Genomic DNA, 24,006 nt, shown 5'->3' with positions numbered 1-24,006 from the left:
GTATGTGCTCAGCGAATGGAGGGCTGACTCCTCACGGCTCCGCAGAGGAAAAGCATTTCCCCGCGCCTTTGCTGTGGAGCGTTTTAAGTCCTTTGACGGCCTGTTACAACGTGAGGACACGAGAGGGAGCTCTAACGAATGAGTTCCACCTTCAAGAAAGACGGCCTCTCCTGGACATGAGGGACGGCACACCTGTTAAGGGATGAGCTCAGACGTCGGTGCCTGGTGATGCTACCCAGTCAGGACACCTGAACCAGGATCCTGGATTCAGAAAGATTTTCAGTCACCGAATCTGTTATGAAAGATCCCTGAATATATGGCTTTCTCTTCAGAAATATAGACAGAGGGGATAAATAATTAAAAACCCATTTATGCTTCATAAATAAGTCATGAGCAGTAAGAACAGGGTCTTCCCAGCTTCCACAGCAATGGCCCTGCTCTGGTGACAGCAGTGGACTGAGGAGTTGACCCGGGGGCTCTGGCCTCTCCCCAAATCTTCAATACATTGACCGTCAGACTTCAAGGTCATTAGGGATCATCTAATCCTTTGCCTCCAGCCTGAGTCCATGGCCCTGAAAACTGGGAAATTGTGTGACATTTTTGTGTTGCACCTTTATGTGTGTGTGTGTGTGAGTCCATAGCTTTCATCATATTTTCAAAGGAGTCTAAACTCTCCCAGTATTAAGAACCGTCTGTCTATAACTCATTTTAAAGATGAAGAATGTGAAGCTCAGAAGTTAAGAGGTTCCTTCAAAGTTCTGCAGCCGGAATCTGGCAGAGCCAGCACACACTCGGGTCTCCCTCTGCTTCTGGCCCCGTGGGGGTGGCGCTCTGATGGGGCGGTGTCCTGTGGGGCAGTGAGGTCTGGTCTGAGGCCACTGGGCACATGGGTCCCAAGGCTTAGAGGGACAGGAGGGTGCTTTATCAGTAGAGTTGCCAGATAAAATACAGAATCCTAGTTAAATTTGAATTTCAGATAATTTTTATAAGTATGTACGAAACATTACATGGGACATACTTATACTCAATTATTCATTTATCTGAAATTCAAATTATCTGGTCATCCTGGGTTTGGGGGGGCGGGGTGTTGTTTTCCATTCAATCTGGCAACATTATCTGCCAGGGACAGCCTAGGAGTCTTCAGCTGGGAAGCAAACACCAGCCAAGGACATTAATGAGTCAGTGTTTGAGACTCAGGCTACCTTTGGCCCTGACTTCGATGAAGGGCACAGAGGTCTTTGGCCTGTGTGTGACTCAGCCTGCTGATGAGACCTGCTTGGTTCTATGACTTCTGCAGGCCCGAGGAGTCCTTGAGCATGACAGATATCCTATATGCATGTGGCCTCTCAGAAGACGACATTTCACAGGTCTGTGAAGAGTAAAGATCAAATTTATTTAATACAACACCCCTCAGAGTCCCTGCAGCTTTGTCACTGAAGTGGATGGAGGGAGCAGTCTCGGTTAGGTGTGCCCATTAGTGAAATTCCATTGCAAAACGGCCAAAGCCCCTTGTCCACTCACTAAAGACACCATTGGAAACATCTTAAGACCTCAGGAGACTATTTCTTTAGCAAGGAATAAATAAAAAAAAAATTAGTGAGAAAAATATGCATTCATTTTTCTATTAAAAATAATATTTGCTGGAGGCAACTATCTTCCTGACTTTCAGCCTTCAGCATGGTAGAGGAAAAGAAAGAGTATAAAAAAACAGCTCAAGAACATCTGTGCCTTGTTTAACTTCATTTTCTATTTTGTGCATTGCCCGGAATGAACCTTGTCTTCAAGTTGACATTTCAATAGGGTCGCTCCCAAGCAGCTTTGTTTTCCCATCTGTGGTGGGCAAGGTCATAAAGGGGACAGAGTGCAGCTGTCTGGTCAGTGCTGTGCACTTCCAAAGAACAAGGAATATGCAGAACCACAGGCCTTTGACAGACCAAAGACAAAGAGAAAAACTTGCCCCTAAGCCAGGCCATTTGCTAGTGTGGTTGACTGCAAAATAGAAACAAAAACAAAAAAAAACAGGCTTCTGCGTATGAAGGTACTTGGAAAAGTTCTTGGTCTCTTTACAAGACAAAGTATTCAAGTTTCAAAATATTCCAGTGGCCTGCTGACTCTGAACCTCCTTCTGCTGCTCTCCACTCACAAGGATGCTCCCACTCGGTGGGAGGTGGACTGTGTGGGAGATTAGCCAGCCCCTCTGGATCTCTTTACACCCAGCGTAAATGCAGTGAGACGTCTTTAAGAACTGGTGACTTGGTCTGAGGAACGGCTACGTTCAGTGGGAGCAAGGCAGGTTCAGAAATAAGTGCACAGAGCTCTGGGAATCGAGAATCATCTGCTCTTCTTGGAATGTAGATGTCCCTCCGTGGAGCAGGGTCCGCTCTCGCAGTTCTAAGTTCCATCAAGGGAGCCTTCCGTTCTCTGGAGTGACAAGAGACGAGACAAGGCTTGATATGGTCACACCGTTCAGGACTGAAGACTAGTCTGGTGGAAGGACGTGCAGAATTGCAGACAAGCACTTCTCAAACGAACTCCACAGCAGTGCTATCATCTGCTGGTACCCTGTGGGGGCAACTCCTGCCCACACTCATTTCTCCCTCACTCCGGGCCTGCTCTGTAGGGCCTGCAGCGTCTACTTCCCACATACGTGTTGCACATCAGACTATCAACCAACTTCCTCAAGCACCCACTGTGTGCCCGGCACTACGTCCCATGGGTGTGACACTTACCAGCAGAGGAGGATAAGTAAAGTTAGGAGAGACCTGGCTTCCTGCTCCCACTCTGCCTCTAATAGGAAGTGGACTTTCTCTAGATGTGCTTTTATTTCAAAAATGAAGGACTGAACTCAAATGACCAAACTTAAATGTTTTAAAATGATACGATTCTGCCTTTAAAAGAAATGAAATGCTGATAGGAACAGACATTGTATGATTCTACCTACATGAGGTTCCCAGAATATCCAAATTTATAGAGACAGAAAGTAGAACAGTGGTCGCCGGGGCGGGGGTCAGGGGAAAGGGGGAGTTAGTGTTAACCAGAATTTGGTTTGGAATGATGAAGACGCTCGGTGGGTGGGCTGCGACTGGACTTAATGTCACTGAACTGTATACTTAAAAACGATTAAAATGGTAAATTTCGTGTTGTGTTTTGTGACAATAAAAAAAGTAAAACAAAAAAGTTTCCACATGCCGTCTTGTAGTGTTCTCTAACTGCTTCATACGGTTTTTATGTTACCTGCCCACCTGTCAGTGACAGAGCCCACATCTGACCCAGGCACTGTTCTCTATGCTGAGGATGCAAAGCCTCTGCTCCCATTTATATCCTGGCAATTATGGGCAAACGATGCTACCGTGAAGTAGAAAGTGAAAGAGGTCCCAAAAAACCATAGAGGATATTCGAGGCAGTGCGAGGACCCTAGCTGGGCAGCCTCCAAGGTGGAAAGGATTTTGACAAACAGATGGAGCAAGGGGGCAGGAGTGGAGCATGCTGGGAAATATAGGAGTAGAGGGGCCCCGGGCGATGGTGAGCCCTGAAGAGCAAGCAGCTTCTGTCCACGACCCTGGACTCTCTATGAACACAGGCAGAACTCAAGCAGGCAGGAGAGGAGAAGCTGTGGGGGCTAGCCAGCATCTTGGGAACCCCATGGTCGTGCTGGTCGGCTCCCTGACGGTGGGGCTGAGATAGAGTCCTTGCTTCATTCTGACCCTGTTAGGTCTGAGGAGACTCTGGGAACAAGATGCGGGTCTTTGGGCTCCAGCCAGAAGCCCAAGGCTCTGCCTCCTCCTTGGCAAGCAGGCCAAGGGAGCTGTGCTAGCCCCAGGGGGCTGGAGGCCCGCCAGCCTGGCAGCTGCCCTCGCCCCATTTCCTCTGCTCTGCCGGAGGGGTCACCTTAGTGTCCAGCCTTTCTGTGGGCCCCAGACCAAGTCCCTCCCCAGACACCTTTGCTCTGTTCTGAGGAAAGTGAGCACTTGGGGAGCTGCTACAGGACCCGCCCCACACACAGGAAGGGCTGGGCCACAGACAACTGTGCCCTGGAAATTTTAAAGTGTGGATTGAAAAGAGGCCACATACTAAACCTGACAAGCCCAGGGGAGGCCAGCATGGTGGGCCCTACAAACTCAGAGACCGAAAATAAACACATAGGACAATCTGAACATAAAAACTCCTAGCTAAAAGCAGGTCATGGCGGGTAGTCACGTCCTGGGCCTGTAGCTTCCTCGACAAAGGTCAATCTTGACCTTAAGTGAGCCTGTCGATTGTCTTTGTGCGTCTAAGATAACATGCCCTGAGAATGTCAGAGTAATTTCTTTTTCTAGACCCCTCAGGGCACAACCCACCGCACCAGAGCACAAGACCACAGAACTCATTGTTATCTTGTTCTCCCCCAATATCATTTCTATGTATTATAAATGTTAATTATTAACTGTCCTATACCCACCAATGTAAAAGAAGTATGTGTCCCTCCATTTTACTTTTATCCCATCCTACAGATTTCCCCACTTTGCTTTCCCCCACCTCCTTCATCCATCACCAAGGATTCCATGGAACCCTCCTTATGTCTCCTCCTTTGATTCTAATGTATAAAATAAACCACAAAACTGCCATTTCCCAAAGCATTTTCACAATCCGTTGAGATTTTGCTTCCTGGCAATTGTCGTCAGTTTGGCTCAAAAAAAAAAAACTCATTAAAATTCCCTACAGGTTTGGATGTTTCTTACGTCGACAGAAGTAAAGGTTAACACGCTCACAACCAAGGCCCGTGCTGGCCTATGCTTAAATCAGAGGCCAGCAGTCAGCCACCCAAGTACGGGCGAGAAATCACCCCACTTTCTGGCCAGGGCACAGTGTGGATGCTCTCAAAGGTCATTTTTGCTTCTAATATCCTGGGATCTCCACTTCCAGCCTAGAATGTGCCCCTCAGGAGCTTTTCCAATAAACCAGGTCTGTGCTAGGTGCTCATTTAATTCTTGAAGCAACCAGCTGAGGGTATTTTAAAACCTCTAATTTACATATGAGGAAACTGAGGCCCGGAGAGCTTACAAAATCCTCCCAAAGCGACATGGCTAATAAACGGCTAATCAGGGAAAATCAAGTTTTAATGTGGGTTTCTGATTCCTAGTCAAAGCTTGGCTTTGGTTGAATTCTGTGCCTCAGGTAAGCAACCGCTGCATTCCGCTCAGGTGACCCAAGAGATGGCTGGAGAAGTGGAACTCACACTTCTGTCTCTCCATCCCGACTCCTGGGCAGCTCCCACTGCAGCTTAGCTGCCTGCTGGCTCCCAGGGGGTAAGGAGGTGAGCTGTAAATAGGAGTTGCCTTTTTTTTTTCAGTAAGAAGGCAAAGTTCTCTCCAAGAGAATTGCGCAGGTCCAGATTCACCCCTTTCATTTAAGTACGGGCTGTTCTCTTTCACGTTATCTGTCTGCCTCAGCCACAAACACAATTTATAAACAAGGCGAAAATGGCAGAGGAAAATGAAGTCAGAATGTGCCATTGAAGCAAGTCAAACAATACTAAATTAGTATTTGGCTAAGTGGCTATCTCATTGTTAAGATATTTCCTCCAATATGTTTTCAGAAGCAACAGCCATTAAACAACTGGAAACGATCGCCAGGTTTGATTCCAGGAAGGAAATCCCCTCCCATTTCCCTACGGTGGGCAATTCAATTAATTTTCTCCTGACCCTCACCAGCTGATTATTAGGGAAACCATACCTGTTGCTTTCATAAACAAAACGCATTTGCTTAAAGATTCAAAATTCCTTCCCAACGGCTGGGAACTGCTGGGCTCCCGCCAAAAGTCTTTAGCATTTTGGAGAGCAGGACCAGAGTGGGTGGGCTCTCAGGAGCATCCTGGGAGTACACTTCTGGGCCCACGGGCCAGCGTCAGAGGAAAGGGAAAGTTCTGTCTGTCTGGGAGCTCGGTGCCTTTGTCCAGAGAGACCATTTGGACTGAAGACAAAGTAAATAAGTTGGTCCTGCAAATGCAGCAGACCTGCCTTGGGTGGACACAGCCATGTTTACCAAGGCAGAGAACATCTCTTTATCTGGGTCCCACGCTGCCCGTGGAACAACGGTCTCACTTTCCACTCTCTGGAGGACATGCTGGCCGGGGCAGTGACATCACTTTTTGGAGGGAGTCTGGAGACCTAGATTCTAGTCCTAGATCTGCTGCTGTTAACTAGATTCTAGTCCTAGATCTGCTGCTGCTGGGTGACCCTGGGCAGGCTGTTCTGTCAGTTCAAGCCACAGCTTTCTCCTGTAAATTGGGCTCCTTACCCTTCCAATGCAACAGTCTCTGATTTCAGAAGTCTGGGTGGGTTTAAGCTAGATGAAGACATGCATTTCATTCCTCTTTTCCTTAAATTGATTTTCTCCACAAAAAGAATGTCAACGGCTTCCTGTCCGTCAAAGGCATAATGAGTTCTCTGTTTTATAAGAATTGAGACTCAAGCAAAACAAAGGAAGCCAGAGGCCCCACTGGAAGGGCTACCAGCAATTTTGCTGGAAGTTCTTCCCAGACCCCAAAGAAGCAGTTTGTGAGGCAAATTCCTCATCTCTTAAGATGCCAGTTGCCCGGTTAGTTAACTCCTGCACTGCTGGGTGGCTCATAAAAAAGTTGGGAGTCAGAAGACAGGGGGCGAGGGGTGGGAATGGGTCTTTGCAAAATTTGAACTTGGACTTCGACGTTTCTTTTAAACATTGCCACATGCCAAGTAGAAGCTTCCTAAATCCTGTTTCCCACAGAATGGAACTTCCTAATGAGAGGTTCAGTCCTTTCCAATGCAAGCCCTATCTTCTCCCCCCATTCTGAGCTACTTGAGATTGCTTCATCCCCATGCTTTTGCTCCTGCTGCTCTTTCTACATGGACCCTGCTGTAATCCGACTCATTCTTTATGGCCCAACTAAATGACGCCTCCCTTTGGTGACGGGACTGTCAATCACGCAGAACAAAGCACCTCTTCTGTTTCCATAGTCCTTAGTGTAGCTGTTACTTTCTCATCAGTGGTAGCTCATCTGAGTTCCTCATTGGGTCAAGGACCTGCAGTGTCTCCTGGGGCAGAGGAGCCTGGTGTGTAGTGGTGACTGGCATAAGCTCTAAGAGTTGAAATGAGCTGTCAGATGCCCCACTCCTCCGAGTGTACCCCCGTGCCCCCCAATCTGCTTTACTTCTCAAGCCTGAATCCTGGACTAGGAGGAAATGTGTATTTTGCTTGTTTGGAGCTACATGCCCTAGATTCCCGATTCTCTGGGGGAACTTCCAGGGTCTCCCTTCATATATGGGCTGAGATGTAATGATGGAAACAATGGGAGAGAATATCTCAAATCACAACTGGCCCCCAAAACCTGCCGAGTCTGATGATTAAACCTCTGCTGGCCCAGGCTAGTCCGAGGGGTCCAGGGCTCCTGGTCTAAAACACAAGGCCAGTATAGGAGTGTAATTAGCAGGAATGCAGAATCTGGGTGAGTCTGGAATTATTTTACTGTTCAATGGACTTTTTAAAATAATATGTACAAAATGTGTACTTACAGAATATCTGTTTCCCATGAAATCTGTAAAACAAAGGATAACAGGGAGGTGAGCAGTGCAAGGACAGCGTGTGAGGCTGCCCCACTCCACATCTCCGGGGCCGAGCCCACAGTGCGAAAGAGGGAGGTGATGCAGGAGGAGACCCCAGGCCCACAAGCTCACTGGGTGTCCAGGTTTACGGCTCCTTTGCCCAGACAAGCATTTAATGTCTCCGGCAGCTCATTTGACATTTTAAACAGTTTTTAAAAATTAGTATCACCTGTTATTTTATGGAAAAAAAACTGAAAAGTACAGAAAAGTAGAAAGTGGCAGATGAAAAGCATCTCCGTTCCATTCTTCAAACTCTGCTGAGACTTCTGTCTTCCCATCATTTTCTGCTACGAGCAGGCTTTCTCTTGGAGTTATAATTATACAGTATATGCCATTTTACAGCTTATCTTCTGTGATTTTATAAACATTTTCTGGTACCTTCTTAAACATCATTGTTAGCAGCTGCATAATAATCACTGAATAAATGTGGAATCGTTTACTTAACCAGTTTCTTGCCTTTAAAAATTGAGGTTCTTTCCAAGTTTTTGCTATTTTAAATAATGCCGCCAGTATCCTCTTTAGGGATAAAGCTATTTCCATACTTCATACTGGTTTGTCCATTCCCGGGAGTGGGATCAGTGGAGCAGAAGGTATAAACACTGCTGACGTGCTTGTCACGAAGGGCAGGGCCACCACGTCCCCTCCCCCTGGGGAACCTCATCTCGACGGTCTGGAGGCCACGCTGCCTTCTTGATGGAGTGCGTGCCAGGTCTGGCTCACTCCGCCAGGTGGCGATGGGGAAAGTGGCCCTGGCCACACGTGAGGAAGATGAGCATGAGGGTGAGAAGGGTCAACGAGGACAGGAGGCGTTGTGTTAGGTCCCTGCCTACGTTAGTTAGAGATGCTTTTCACTATAGGAGGCAAGGGAAGGATAAGGTTTGCCCCAATGGACAGGACCAGGTCCCAAATAATAGCAGAGTTTCCGGATGGGCAGTGGTCCACACATTGGAGCTGATTCCTATGGACTATGGCTATAGACACAAAGACAGAGATGCCACAGGGACCTCTTGCCACCTGGGGAAGGCCCCGAGAGAAGATGTGGGTATTGGAGGTGGTTGCCATTCTTGGAGGTGGTGGAGTAATGGCAGGAGAGCCATCAATAAACCCTTCCCCAGTCCCTAGTCTTACTGGACGGAGGCTCTCCAACGCACCCCGGTTTCTGTCCAGCCGCCCAAGCTCAAACCCGGTCCCTTCTGAGCCTTGGGCGGTCTCGGGGCCCATCTGTTACGCTCCTTCTTTTTCTCTCTCTAATTTAAAAATATCCTGTTTCCACGAGTCCACTTCCCCCTCGAACCCTGTCTTATCACCGCTCCATTGTGCGGCCTCTCTAGAGGGAACAGGGCCAGAAGTTCCTAAGGGGCCCCCTTCTGTCCTTGGCTGGGCCAGAGGCAGGCGTCAACAGCCAAATGGATGAATCAGCCCAACCATGAAGTCCGAGCCATTGTGTAAACTTCCACACATTGAGCAGGGCCTGGGCAGCACCCTGCCCCCACACCACATCTGACCTGGGAAGACCTGAAGGACCCCGTGCTTCCTGCTCCCCAAAAGTCCCAACAGCTCTGGGATGAGACACAAGAGAGAAAGAGCCTCAGGCTGTGTTTCCTAAAGCAATCTGAACACAAAATACTAAAATCTGAGCGTGCTGATAACAACTGATGGAACACAAAGCTTATGATCACTTGAAGTTTTCTCTTTGGTAAAGAAACCACCACGAAAATAGAACCTGGAGGGCAGGGTTTGTGGGTTTATTTCCTACAGAGAACTTTTTAACCCTCTCAAATCCAAGACTGGGTAGGCTGCTTTGGGCCTGGCAGGATGGTAGGGACTGGCCCTCCCAGAGGGGACACAGCTCAGAGACACTCTGTCCTTTTTCTCTCGATGACCAGCTACTCTTGGTTTACCGGATTTCTCTCCCTTCAGAAAGACCAGGAAGTCTGAATTCTAGGCAAAGAGAAAGCAGAAGGTGAAGGCCAAGAGAGCAGACACTCAGATGGGAAGGTGGGTCCTGTCTGACCCCAAAGTCACAGGTGAGTGTCTGGAACGGGACTTGGCATCTTTTCTCAGGGCCTCGAACGGTCAGGCGGGACATGCTCAGGACACCTCCCAAAGTGGGCGCAGGGCATCTGAGGAGGAAACCCAGCTCCCCTGCTGGAAGTCTCACAGGAGGTGAAAGCCCTAAGGCTGGTTTCTTAACATTGGCACTAGCGACATTCTAGTTTGGATAATTCTTCGTTTTGGGAGGGGAGCTGTCCTGTATATTATAAGATGTTTAGCCACATCCCTGGCCTCCACCCATTAAATGCAGTAGCACCGCCCCCACGCCCCACTCCCCCACCCCCCCGCCAAGTTATGACAACCAAAACTCTCCCCAGACATTGCCAAATGTCTACTCATTGAGAACCGCTGCTCTAAGCTGCGGAGATCTCATCCAGACCCGAGTTCCTTCACAGGGAAGAACTTGACTGTGCTGCTAATTATAATAAACCACTTTACCCTTCTGTTTTTAAAGTCCTGTGCAAATATATGTGAACAGGTCTTGTTTTGGATGGCCTGCAAGCCATTTTATCAGGTACTTTCACAATAAGCTGGAACACGATAAAATGTCAAGTGCTGAATCAGACTGAAGATGTCAGCTTTCCTGGCCAGAAAGAGCAGTTCACACGGGGCTCAGCCAGGCTGAGGGAGGTGCTGAGAAAGCCATGGATAGCCATGTGATTACAGAGAGGCTTCCCAGCCAGCTATCATTTTTCTTTTGGTTCTTGTCACTAAGATAGCACTCGGAGAACAAGGGGGAGGAAAAGAAAGTGAAATCGCTCCTTGGATTAGCCGGCACCAGTCAGAGAAGGAAGCAGTTGACAGAGAGAAGAGAGGAATACGTGGGGGTGGGGGAAGGGGAGGTGACTCCAGGTCACCCTGCAACCCATAGCACCAAAGGTATGAACTAGGCCTGGGAGGACACCATTTAAATCAGGAGAACTCAGATGAGTAACAGATCATCCTGCATAAAGTCCAAGGATACAGGGGATGGGAGTAAATTGGATCTAGTTATGTGTTAAGAGAGAAAAATACCACAAAAGCCAAGATATGGAAGCAACCTAAGTGCCTATCAATAGATGACTGGATAAAGAAGTAGTGGTACATATATACAATGGAATATTACTCAGCCTTAAAAAATGAAAACAGCATTCGTAATGACATGAATGGACCTAGAGGGTATTATACAAAGTGAAATAAATCAGAGAGAGAAACACAAATACCATACAATTTCACTTATATGTAGAATCTAAAGAACAAAATAAACAAACAAACAAAACGAAAACAGACTCATAGATACAGAGGACAAACTGATGGTTGCCAGATGGGAGGGGGGTTGAGGATCTAGGTGAAAAAGGTGAAGGGATTAAGAAATACAGATTGGCAGTTACAAATAGTCATGGGGATGTAAAGTACAGTGGAGGGAATACAGTCAATAATATTGTAATAACCATGTATAGTGCCAGGTGAATACTAGAGTCATGCAGGGAGCGCTTAGTAAATTACCAAAAAAAAAAAAAATCTGACCAGTATGCAGTATACGTGAAACTAATCTAAAATAATACCGAATGTCAACTCTTATTAAAAAATAAAAATTAAAAAGAAAAGAGAGCAAGAAAGGTACCAAACTACAACCTGGACTATTTTTTTTAAACACTCACCTCTCAGGACCACCTACGTTATTGCTTAATAAGGGATGTTTAGCCACATCCCTGGCCTCCGCCCATACGTCTGTATAGACTAATTTTCCCATTTCCGGTAAGCCAAATCATAAGCCATAACTAGAGCTGCTATTGCTGACTGGAACTTGCAAATGAGTGAAAAGAGAACAAGAACTTTAGAAAACCTTAACTTGCAGATCTAAATTATGAGGAAATTATTAGCATTTTCTCTGTTTCCCGAAGAAAGCTGAAGGTTGCAGAGATGCAGAAATCTCCATTTGGATTCTTTCTGACGTCAGTTTTCTAGTTCTGAAAACCCCTCTCCGTCCTTCTCCAACGCGTAGCAAGAATCATCTAATGGTTGGAAAGGGAAAAGCTCAAAGAACAAGAGGTTTCCTTGCCTTAGACTAAGAATTCATTGCTGGGACAAGAGGCTGTTATATTAGCTACATGTCGACATAGCAGTAGGCTGCGCGTGGAACAGCAGACTTGCGTGACTGTGGCCAGGACCCAGCAGGAGTTACCCAGCAGGAAGAGATGTCCCTCTCCACCTCATTTTAAGGAACCCACCTGCCCTTATCCACCCAAGGGACACACACCCTCCCAAGGAACACTGAGGTGTTCACTCTGCAGTAATTCCACATAGGTCGGGGCATTTTGTTGAGAATTCGTGAGAAAACTAATGACCGAGGGAGAAGTAAAGGGTGGGGGCCAAGTCACATAACCTGATAAGGGCCGAGCTGAGACCAAAGCCCAGGTATCTATCTCCCACTTAGGATGTTTGCCATCGCAGTACACAGACCCATCCAGGCTGGATTCCCGCCAAGATGAAGGCAGCAGAAACAGTTAGTTGGTTCCCGAAAACCACAACTTAATTTAGATTCGAAGGGAAAATTCAGGCTTAGAAGCAAATACCTAAGGGGGCTTGGAGTCAAGGGTGGGTAAAGGATAAGGATTGGCTCCAAGGGACCCAGGGAACAACTTGTGGAAGTGACTGACTCTCCTCTCCTCACTAACATGTTCAAGACATAAACAAATGGCGGTCACTTCCAAATGCCAGGACACTGAGATTCTCTGAATGTTAATATTGGAAGGCAACTTAACATCATTCTTTAAACCACCTCTTTGACAGATAAAAAAATGCCGAACTTAGTCAAATTCACAGAGACACAGAGTAGCATGATTGTTGCCAGGGGCTGGGGCAAATGAGAAGTTACTGTTTAATGGGTACACCGTTTCAGTTTGGGAAGATGGAAGACGAGATGGATGGTGGTGATGGCTGCGCAGTATTGGAAATGTATTTAATGCCCCTGAAACGTACACTCAAAAGTGGTTAAAATGGCAAGTGTTAGGTATATTTTACCACAGTCGGGAAAAAAAGAAGCTGATCTTAGAGATTAAAGCCCAAGATTGCAAAGACCTGGTGCCTCCTACAGCCTACAAGGTCCCCCCACACTCCTCAGCCAGCAGCCCCATCACTCTCTCCAGGGCCTGGTCCTGCCCACAGCCTCGCCCTGGGGCTGCCCAGCAGAGGCAGGCCTGCCTGATGCCCTTTTGCTTATCTAGAGGTGCAGTTTCCCTTTGTATCACTCAGGGGAAAAGGGGGATTAGAGCCAGAACTACGCCCTATGAGCCATTTCCCAAAATAGCCAGCCCTGAAGTGCTGCCCTTTGGAAGACGCTGGGGAACTGAGAAATTAAGGTGGGAAAGAATGAAAAATGAAGAAGGTTAGATAAGACTCGCTCTGCACTGACCCATCTTCCCACCAGGGCCTTTATTTTACTGTGGTCATCCCCTGCCCTTAACACACACACACAGTTTCCGGGTTATCTCTGCTGGCCAACCCTGAGCCTCTGGGATTGCTGGGGAGTAAGAGAGACCCTATCCCTTCAAACAAGAAGCAGAGCAATCAGGAGGGAACTCAGAGTATCCAGTCTCCAGACTAGAGGATGGTTCTAGAAGTCCAGTCCCCAGACCAGTGGTGGCAGCACATGGCCATCTACTAGAAATGCAAATTCCCAGCCCCGCTCCAGACCCACTGAATGGAAATTCAGGAGGTGGTGCCACGCCATCCCCGTCTCTACAAACCTGAAGAACCTTCGACCTGCATTCGAGCCCTCGCCCCTCATTTCATAGAGAAAGGGACAAAGGTCCTGAGAGGTTCCCTGAGTCCCCCCCTGGTCACCCACCACACCAGGCTATTACTTTCAACTTCTAAAGTAGACTGAGTAGAATCCTCTAATTAAGTTGGTGATCATGTGGAAGCCAAAGAGAGAAAGCTGGAACGCGCAGGAGCACGCAGTCAGTTGTCTTGGCAACAGGGAGAGGAACCGTGAAGCCTGGTAAAGAGCATCACGCCGCAGGCAGGCTCTCTGCATTCAAAGCTCTGCTCTCCACCACGGGCCTTGGGACTGGTTTATTCAACCACTGGGCAGGAGTAATAATCGAGCCTCCATCAGCCCTACGAAAAGGAAAAAGAGATCACCCAAGGCCTGCGGCCTGCACTGGCTGGGCAGCAGCTGAGCCCGGGAATGCTCAGGAACAGATAAGGGAGCGTCCTGTGGGGGCGGGGGGAGTGGGGGAGGCGGTGCTGGCTCTCGCAGCAGCAACACCTGTGGTTTTGGCTACAAGACCCAGGACTAGCTCTCCCCTCAACCCCTGGGCAGGAGCCAGCTGTCAGGTTAGAGACCAGATTACACAAGGACCCAAGCCCCCAACTGACCCGATGGCCCAGATGGCCCAGCGGGGGTGTCTTGGCTTGGGTGTGGGGAGATGGCTCTAGTCTTGCCCTGGGCGAGGCCCTGAACTCTCTAAGGCTCCAGTTCCTCTCGTGTTTTTTTCAGCTAAAATAGAATGTTCACTATCTGGTAGGGATAACGCACTGACTGTGTGCTTGGGGTTACCAGCACCACACCCCCTGACCCCATCTCATCACCTTTTCTCACTTAACGCCATCTCCGTTTAACAGCGGAAGGAAACTGAGTCTCAGAGCGGTTAGGCATCTCGGTCAAAGTCACACAGCTGGTAAGTGGCAGCACGAGGACAGGGGCTTGGATGTCGCCCAGCAAACGGGGCCCTTCACCACCCTGGATCCCGGCAGGGTTGGGTTTTATGGTTCACTCTGGCCCAAGGCCAGAGGCAGCGGTCAGTACAGACTCAGACATTGAGAACCAGCCTGCGGACCCTGGGAGAAGCCCTTGAACAGCTTCCCTAAAGCTGATATAGGAAATCAGAACATGCCACCCTAAAATATGCCACTTTAGCATAAGGATTATTTTGAAATGGAGGCAAATGAGAAGCAGTGGATGCAGAAAGGCTTCCTGCACCTCTTATCCGAAAGCAGAAATTGCTGAAACACGAGGACCACCATAAATCCCGCCCCCAGGGAAGGTGAATGGCCATGAAGACCACAGAAAAGTCGGTGCCCAGATAGACCTGCACAAACACACCTTACTCCCCCATATAGTTACATATAGTTACCTTCTCACAGCTTGCCACCCCTGGAACTCCTTTTCCTTGTATTGTCACTTCCCTGCAAATTTACTGTTCTTGATTAACATGCTAAATAAGCCCCAAATTCTAACCACTTCGTTGAATCACTCATCACTGTTTTTCTCTTGTTAATCTGTCTTCTCTCAGCAGGGGTCTCAATGGGGGATCCTTTGGAATCCACATTGGGCATGGCCTTCGTCAGCTGGAAAGGGCCTCTGGTGGCAGCCTTAAGTGACCACAGGCCCCGAGGCCTTATCCCTGCCACCTCCGCCTCCACTAGCTTCCCTTCCTGGAAACCTGGTGGGCCAGGTCTCAGGAGACTTGCTTGCTGTGTGATCTTGGGCAAGTGTTTAACCTCTTTCTATGCCTCATATCCTCACCTGTAAAATGAGATTTATTGTGAGGACTGAAGGAGATCACATAACAGACCTCTTAGCACACACAGTCGGTAAGCTCTCAATAAATGGGAGCTTTTGCATAACCAAAGTAACTTGAAAGTTAATGATCTCTGGGGCTACCAGGGGAGCAAAAGGGGAATTTCTGCACTATTAGCAAACAGTACCAAACTTGAACCCTACTTGACCTTTAGCTTTCTGTTACACTGGAGGAACAGGGGAAAAAAACAAAGGAAGCCTATTTATTTCTAAATTTGCATTTTGCTAGCTCTAATTATACCGAAAATGTAAAATAAGATATTTAAGCCAAACATTGCCCAGGAAATCATTTTCAAAAAGTATTCAGTGTTGTTTCACAAGGGGCTGAGTTTCTGTTCTGCTCTACCCATGAAAATTCCATTTAAAAAAACCCCACAAAACATTACTTAAGCAGTGATTACATAAAAAGCAGGCTCTCTGGGTAAGACAATTACCTGTCTTCTCAAACGTTGTCAGTGTCAGAAACATCTGGGAACTTGTTTGAGTTCAGATTCTGGAGATTCTGATTCTGTGGGTTGGCCTGGGCCTGAGACCAGGGCTGCTGGCCTGTGGACCACATTCGGATTAGCTGTGCTTTCCCCACGGTTTCCCAGCCCTTTTTAATGATTCCCTTTCAAAGAATCCACTTCGAGAGAGGTCTGTTGTACAAAGCAAGATATCCATGTGATGACTATTTGCCCCCGCATGTTTATGCCTTTTGGGCTGCAACTTGTTTTAAGAATTGAAAAGTAATCTTTGTGAATTTCATTTTGCCAGAATGGAACCCAATGATGATACAGAAAATGAGATCATTGGGAGCACCCCCAGTTCCATGTCCGCTTTGGCAGAGCACTCAGTCTGGGGAGAGCGCTGTGTGAGGAAGCAGTGAGATGGGGATTGAAGTGGGGTCTAGGCAGGAGTCCAAGGAAAGGGGAGCGGATCTGTATCCACTCCCCCAAAGTTGGTGTGCTCTCTGAAAGGCTAAAGCTAGTGACCACCTTCAGAGCAAAACACTGACTTAGTCTAAGACCTTCGGGGTTCCTAGTGCACCAGGGTCCAAGTGGGGAAGCATGTGTGGCTCACTGGCTAGCACTGGAAAATAGATAGGGCTGCATTGCTTCTTTTGGGGTCACAGGAGAGCACCCAGAACTCTGTCAGGAGTCTTGCGAGCACACAGTGGTACCAGGACATACTCCAGTTCAACTTGCCTAAGAGTTGGGTGCCTGTTTGCCCGGCATGCAGCAGGCACTCAATAAGCGTTACGTTGACTAAATAGTACATGTTAACCTGTGGCTACTTTTTAAGGATGGTGAGAGTCAACTCTGTGTAAGAGGAGGCACCCCTTTTTTGGCTTCCTTTGCTCCCTCTTTCCCTGCCCACTCTCACGGCCCCATGAATGATTCTGGGGGCAACGCCCAGCCGGCTGGAGGAGTCAGGGGCCCCTCACTCACCAGGGTTAGCTTTCCGGATTTCACTGTACACTGTCTCCGTGCCCTTCATTCCCAGACCTGGAAAGGGACCAGGCACAGATCAATAGCTGCCTCTGGGCAGCTGGGCAGCCTGCTGCTGAAGCAGGGAAATATCTGAGGCTCCCCAGGCAAGGCAGCATCTCACTGTCCCGCCCCACGGGTTCCATCTCCAGGAGCACCTGGGCTAACACATAGCCCAGGCCATTTCTTGGCTTTAGAAGATCCTGGTCTACCCAGTGTCACTCAGACAGGAAGTATGAGGTCAACAAGTCACCATGGGAACCCTGGACCTGAAGGGCTGCAGGTGGAGAGGCCCCCTACGCAGGCCTGCAGCCTCCAGCTTGGTGGCCCCATCCCTCTTTCCCTGCCACTGCACTGCATCCCTGTGTCTAGCTGCTCTGTCAGACCCTCCCGGGAGATTGGGCTGTGGCCTCCCAACCACCTGTGGTCTCGGTTACAGCCTGAGCATCATCTGTGACTAACGATCCTCTGGGACTGAGAACCACTTACAAATCTAAACAGCTGGGCTAGTTGATGTCACATGCCAACGACTGGGCCTCACTGCAGATTCTGATTGAACTGGTCTGGGGCGGGCCCTGGCTTTGATTTTCTTTAAGAGCCTCCCAGGAGATTCTAATATGAAGATGGATTGAGATCCTTTGGTCCACGACCTTTCTAAACAGACAAGAAGAGCCACCCAGGGTGTAGATTCCACCCAGAGGAGATGCAAAGGCTTGGGGGACAAAGAGCTCCCATAAGGTCATCAGTTTACGCATACACACAGGTTGTGCATGCACAACACAGCGCATCCACATGCATTGTCTATACACGCACAGTATGCACATACAGACACACTCCCGTGTGCACACTCGTGTACACATACCCACAAACTCTCCAGAACCATGATAGAACCTGGCCACTCCCCTGACTTCTCTCACCTGCACGAAGGACCAGGAAGCCTCATTGTAGAAAGTTACCCGATGCCATGTGGCCAGTATTCTCCCTCTACAGATTGGGGAACAGAGCCCAGACAGGGTAAGCCACTTCCTGCTGCCACAATTAGATGTGCCACATAGATGTTTCTTTCCTCAGTGGCAGATGGCGGGGGCACACCATGGACTCTAACTGCACTCAGATGCCCTCCACTTACTCTGCTCCAGGGACAATTGCCCCTCTCGTTCCTGACTCAGCACAAACTCCTCCACTGCCCGCACAGCCCTTTCTCTTTGCCCCATTATTCTCTGTCCTCCAAGCTTTGGTCCTGCACTTGGGTGCAAACACCCTCACACACCTGTATACCCCTCATGCACTCTCGCCTTCCCTATGCCCTGGGCAGTTATGTAGTCCCCCTCTGCTCTCACAGCACTCTGGGGACACTTGTTCATGATACGCTGACATTATTTGTCCCCATGACTATCTCCCCTGGTGGACCCGGAGCTCCTTCAGGCAGCGTCTGAGGTCTTGTTCACCTCCCTGTCCCAGATTCTGCACAGCTACCTGGAGGTACCTGTAAAGGTTTGATGTGACAGTTGAGGAACTAGTCAATGTCCCTGTAGGCATCTCTGCCTGAGACCTATGACCTTCGGGAAGGTCTTGGCATAATCAGCCCAATCCTTGAGGTTTTTGCCTTTACGATTAAAATCCCAGTCATTCATTACACACTGAAAGGTGGTGGCTCTTGTGTCAGGACCCGAATGCCAGGAGAAAACCTAAGGGTTGGCTCAACTCCCTACAGATGAACTTGGGGCACTTGGAGTGGCCAGGGCCTCACAAAAGGCATCCTAGCGACTCCCCTGGGGCACGGAACAGGAATTGGAACTCAGGAGACTGGCTGGGATGCCAGCTGCTCCTGAGGGGATGGACACCTGCCTTTGTCTAAGAGCACAGCAGAGATGCCCACACCACCACGAGACATCCAGGGACCCCCATATCTGCGGGATGTTCTACCACATCCCGAGGGACTCTTCCCAGCGTCAGGCCTGGTGAGTCACTCATTCAGCACAATCCTAACACCTACTGAGTGCCGGGAGCCGCAGAAGAGGAAACCTGGTCCCAGCTTTCGGGAGCTCCAGGTTGTGGGGCAGATGGGTGTGAAAACAGTGCTGTGGGACACTGCATACCAGGTGCAGCTGGGCCCATGCCAGCTCATCCTCTGACCCCACCCCACGCGGAGCTGGGGGGCGGGGATGAAGGAAGGAATGCAGCATGGGGGCTGGGAGGCCAAGCGTGGGGGCCTACACACTCGTGTGAACTCCACTGCACCAGGCACATCAGGGGTGGCCGGTGGGCCTCTCCGGTCACCTTGGGGACACTCTAACACCCTCTGGACCTGAAGAGCTGCACTCGACTCCCTTTTAGCTCATAACTGCATATCAGCCTGGGCAGCAGGGGGGCTGACACTTCTTGGTTGAGCTGCGAAGTTGCAGCTGCCCCAGTGGTTTCTCCTGTTGCCTTCTTGGTCCTGCCCAGCTCAGCAATGGGTGGGGTGTTGCCAGCTCATCACTATCCCCTCCTCTAGCTGCCCCAGCAGCAGCTGCCTGCTAACGACTAAACCAGCCAACAGGCTATTTGTCTCTGCTGTCAGAGATATTTCCGGATGGGGCTTTATATTGGCTTGTTTTTCTGTTAACAGAGAAGGAGATGGCTTCAACATCATGGGGTTTTCCCAGCAATTATCCTCAAAGCAAACATGCAGCAAACTGGGGTTCCTTCCTGCCCCTCCTCCATCCCCAAGGGACCACTTGGTCAGCTGCCAGCCAGGGTTAGAAATGGACATGGTCCTTATCCCCTCCTCCACCCCAACTGTGTATGAGAAAGGCCTTGAGAAGAGATAACTGGGTTGGCCAAGACCAGGTCAAGTTTACTCAAGTTTACTCATCACTGGCCTTTCATCCACTAAGCCCTTTCCTGGTAACTTCCCACTCAAGAGAAAGCAAAGGGACAGCATCATAGGCCAGGCCTGCCTTCCCCCACTGTCCTCAGTTGCCGAAGAGGCTGGGTCCAGAAAACTCAACATGAATCTTCTAGAAACCCAAGTGACTCTCATCCTTGCTCTGTTCAGAGCCCCACAGGCCACACAGTACATTTGTGCAAATTGGGAAAATGTGCCCACTTGGGTGGTTGCGGCCCTGCAGCTGCACAGCCTCGGCAAGGAAAGCACCCTGCCTCCCTCTGTTCTAGTTTTTCTTCTTTCAACATCCTGCCGCTCCCCACCTTCAAACGCAAAAAATTAAACCAGACGCTACTGACGGGGAAACATTCCCAAAGGAACCCCTTCCAAGGACAAAACCCTGCTTCCTGCTTCCTCCTTCAGCATCCTTAAATCCTAAGCCTCTGGGCGTCAGGCACAGCCCTCATAATTCCACTTCTGCCCTGGCCCTACCTGCAGCAGAGCGAGCAGCAAGGGCAGGGTCTGGCCTCTGGGAGGAGTATCAGAACCTCAAGGTCTGAGCCCAGGGCAATGATGGCCGGCTTAAGGGCTTAGTGGGTGTGGCTTAAGGGCTTAGTGGGTGCGGCTTAAGGGCTTAGTGGGTGCGGAGTGGCAAGAAGACAGCAGGAATGGGGGGTGGGTGTCAGGGTGTATTCTCACACATTGAACATCTTTCAGCGGCCCTGCCCTTTTGTTATGGTTCTCCTTTCCTCTAAATTTAAGTCCTCTTAAGAGGAAGTAAGCTGCTTCCCACAAGACAGAGCCCAGGATGCGCAGTGATGGAGGGGCTCAGGCTGGACCTGGGAAGGCTGGCGGGGAGCCCCCTACAGTTCCATCTGCCCAGCCCACCCGGAAACGGGCCTGAGCACCAGACCCCTGAGCTGTCTCCTCTTGGGCATCACAAATTTCACCCAGCTGAACCAGTCGTCACCATGAGCCTGTTCCTCCCAATCTCAGACATCGCAACCATCCATGCAGAAACAGGGAGTAATTTTGTCTCCCCCATTCTGGCCATGAAGTTTGTCATCCAGTGCAGTGATCCGTCCACAGAATATATTTGGAATCCATCCACTGCAGGCACTTTGGCTCTATCCTCATCCCCTCCTGTCTGCTAATACTCTTGGTCCCTTCAATCGTCTTCCACGACAGCCGCAAGGATCCTCCCAAAGCCGGAAGTTGGGACCTGCTAATTCTGTGCTTACAGCCTTCCAAACGCAGAGACTGGAATGCAAAGAGAACTCTGAGGGCCCTGCAAGCCGGGGCCCCAGCCGGTCCTCCCCAGTTTTGTCGCCTCCTCCCCCTCTCCCTCTCGCTCTCTCTGCAGACACCTGATTTTCCTTTCGGATCCTTAAATGAGACAAACTCTGGGGCACCTCACACTCCTCATTTCCTCAGTCCTTCTTCCTCTTGGTGGGGCCACCTTCTTTGTACCCTTCAGGCTGCAGCTTAAATGGCATCCCTCAAGCAGGCCTTCTGGGACTACCCAAAAGAAGTGTCACCTTTTGGGCCTTCTCACTGTACCCCCTTCTCTCCCTTCTGAGCAGTTAATATAACCTGATACAATTGATTCTTTGGTTCCTTGTGTTCCTGGCTCCCAAATGGGCTATTCTTCCCTGGGAGGAAACACATATTCACTTTTGCTGCTGGTTTATCACAGGCCCTTAATTTGTTAACTCAATAAGAGGATTACTTTACAGTGAGATATAGAGGAAGCGAGCTTCAGGCCTGCCATGGCCCACATGCCTCCCAGTTCCAGTCCGGACTTAGAAGAGGGATGCCCCGTGCAGTTTTGCAGATTGGGTCACACCAATGCTAGGGGCCATTCTGATTGCCGACTATGGGAATGGTGGCCCAGTTGTGCAGCTCACAGCCAAAGGGCTGGATGGGATGGCGCTACCTGGAAGGTTCTCAGCTCATACATGTTGACATGGTACCTGAACTCAATCAAGGGAAGAAGGCAGGAACCCAAAACTCCTCCCAGATTGTGGAGCAAGCGGTGACAAGAGGACACTACCACCATGTGGCCCTGGCTAATGCTAGGTAGGGTTGGTCTGGAAAACAGCCCCAGGCCTGCCTGGCTGAGTGGGCACAGCCTGGCCTTAGCCTCCGTAGGAAGCGGGATGCAAGGCAGTAGCCCCAGGAGCTTCCCGGCAGCTAAGACTAATGTTCCAGGGTTTGCTGTGGACCAGCCCCTCTGAGCCAGGCTCCCTAGCACTGAACTTGAGCTAGGGAGCTCCAGGCCCGTCTGGAGAGAACCACGCATAAAAACAAAACCTGAAGCTAAAGCTATTTCTACTGTTTACACGGGAAGGGATTCTGTGTCCCTTTACATAACAAAGCCCTCAATACCTTTAAACATGTATCTCATTTACGCAAGCCCAGTGTGCAAGCATCTTTTTAAGGAAGATGCTGGGTTTGGGCAAGGAGCATGCCTCTGGAAGAAAGCCCCAACACCCAGGAGTGAGGCTGACCTCAAAAAGCTTCTCAATAAACACATTTCTTGGCACTTAGTAATTGCTCAATAAAACATATCCATTATTAATAGGCAAATAATAGTTAATGAAATTTTATACCTTAAAGCCTGGATGGGGGGTCATTGCTCCTGCCTGAGACATGTCCAGCAGGTCTGTCTCCTGACTCCCCTTCTGGGCAGTTGCGGGTAACTAGACTCCTGGGTCGCAGCCCACTCCACCTTGTGTGTCTACACCCAAAGAGAGGGCAAAATGTGGGGAATCGCTTGAGTGATGGTATTTACCTTCGTGAGGCTCCAAAGAGGTCACTTCCACTTCTGTGTACTCCACGTCCAAGGTCAGAGGCTCTGCTCAAAGGAACCAGAGCACCATGTGGTTAGACAGACTCTCCTTGGGGGGCTTCAGATCACATTAGAGACTTCTACTCAAATGATTAAAGTATTCCGTATTTTGAGGGGGAAGCCAACACAGGCAAACTCCATTTTAAGTAGGCGAGAAGCCCCTATCTGGGGAAGGGAGTGATGGCCCTGTGCTCCCTGCAGTGTGGAAGGACCTTCCTGCTGGGTCCCTCTTGTTTCTGCAGTGAGAAGATTTGTAAATGCTCAGAAGATACAGAAAACAGCCAGTACCAGCCATAGCAGGGATCCCCAACCCCTGGGCCGTGGACTGATACCGGTCTGTGGCCTATTGGGAACTGGGCTGCACAGCAGCAGGTGAGCGGTGGGCGAGCGAAGCTTCATCTGTATTTGCAGCTGCTCCCCAGCGCTAGCATCACTGCCTCAGCTCCACCTCACATCATCAAACATTAGATTCTCATAAGAGCACCCGTCCCCGGTGCCGAAAAGGTTGGGGAATGCTGCTCTGGAAGCCTCCATGGACACAGGAATAGAAAGTGATCTCCAAGATGGAAATTATCTCAGGAAACAGAGAAGAGGGTCCCCGGCCTTAAAATGCTCTGAGACTGTGATGCATACACACAGAAAAGCAAGTTAATGAAAGTGGTCAGAAAGCTGAGGTGAAATCTAGCAAATTAGTTTCTCTTCAACCCAATATAACATTATTGTTTTATTTTTGAAGCCCCAAAGAATCAGGGTTTCTCACCAGCATCTAAAACAGTCAAGGTGTTTACAGAATCCACGCAGTTAGTTCTTTACAGCGTTAGCTCCCATGACAGCAGCCCCGAGGGGAAGGGAATTTTGAAAAATGATTAAGCCTAACCCTTCTGAGCTTTAGGCAGAAGCAAGCAATCTATTGTTAATTGTCTTTAAAAATTAGCAGCCATGCTATTTTATTTTAAAGTGTATTCTTCATGTTTATTAAGTACTTAGTATTTATTTGTAATATTTGTATGTTATGTATAAAATAGAAATAATTTAATAAATACGTGTATATCCATTGCGCTTTTTAAGAAAAAAACAAAACATTTTCATTACTTTTGAAGTACCCTGTGTGCTTTCCCCCACCCCAGACCCTTAACATTTTTTCTCAAATGTTAAGATTTCTCAAATGTTTTCTTTACTGAAATACATTTCTCAAATGAAATACTGAAAACATTTCTCAAATGTTTTCTTTACTGAAATACAATATAAAATATTGTACATATAAATATTGTACATATTTATTTGACATATAAAATATATAAGTTTAAGGTGTATAGGCTGACGATTTGCGGTGATGCTATTTTAAATTAAAAAACAAACAAACAAACAAACAAAAAACACCTCCTCCTCTACCATCTAAGAGAAAGGAGATCGTCCTGCCTTATTCAGCGTCCATTCTGATTTAGGAAGTTCCTTTTTGGATAAAACCCAGTTCTTTCCTACTGGAATTCAGGTTACTTTCCCATTAGGATACCAGATAGCATCTTTGGAAAAAGCAACCAGGCTTCTCCCTTTTACTTATCATCTGGGACAGGGTT

At 48.8% G+C, this 24,006-nt stretch overlaps 1 long non-coding RNA gene across 2 annotated transcripts; it reads right to left on the bottom strand.

Annotated features, from left to right (window-relative positions):
- Nucleotides 1-1,372: 1,372 nt before the first annotated feature.
- On the bottom strand, nt 1,373-22,431 carry LOC111744884. Of its 2 annotated transcripts, none has more exons than XR_002782378.1 (3): nt 22,373-22,431; nt 7,530-7,552; nt 1,373-2,421 (listed from the first exon to the last, which is right to left on the bottom strand). It is a non-coding gene; the product is annotated as an uncharacterized LOC111744884 (long non-coding RNA). The 2 variants fall into 2 exon arrangements; XR_002782379.1 differs by lacking the exons at nt 1,373-2,421; nt 7,530-7,552 and adding exons at nt 15,674-15,786; nt 16,671-16,727.
- Nucleotides 22,432-24,006: the final 1,575 nt, after the last annotated feature.

The sequence above is a fragment of the Pteropus vampyrus genome, unplaced genomic scaffold, assembly GCF_000151845.1.
Source record: "Pteropus vampyrus isolate Shadow unplaced genomic scaffold, Pvam_2.0 Scaffold143, whole genome shotgun sequence".
Taxonomy (NCBI): domain Eukaryota; kingdom Metazoa; phylum Chordata; class Mammalia; order Chiroptera; family Pteropodidae; genus Pteropus; species Pteropus vampyrus.
Note: the sequence above shows the minus strand (reverse complement) of the source record. Positions and strands in the feature narration are given on the sequence as shown.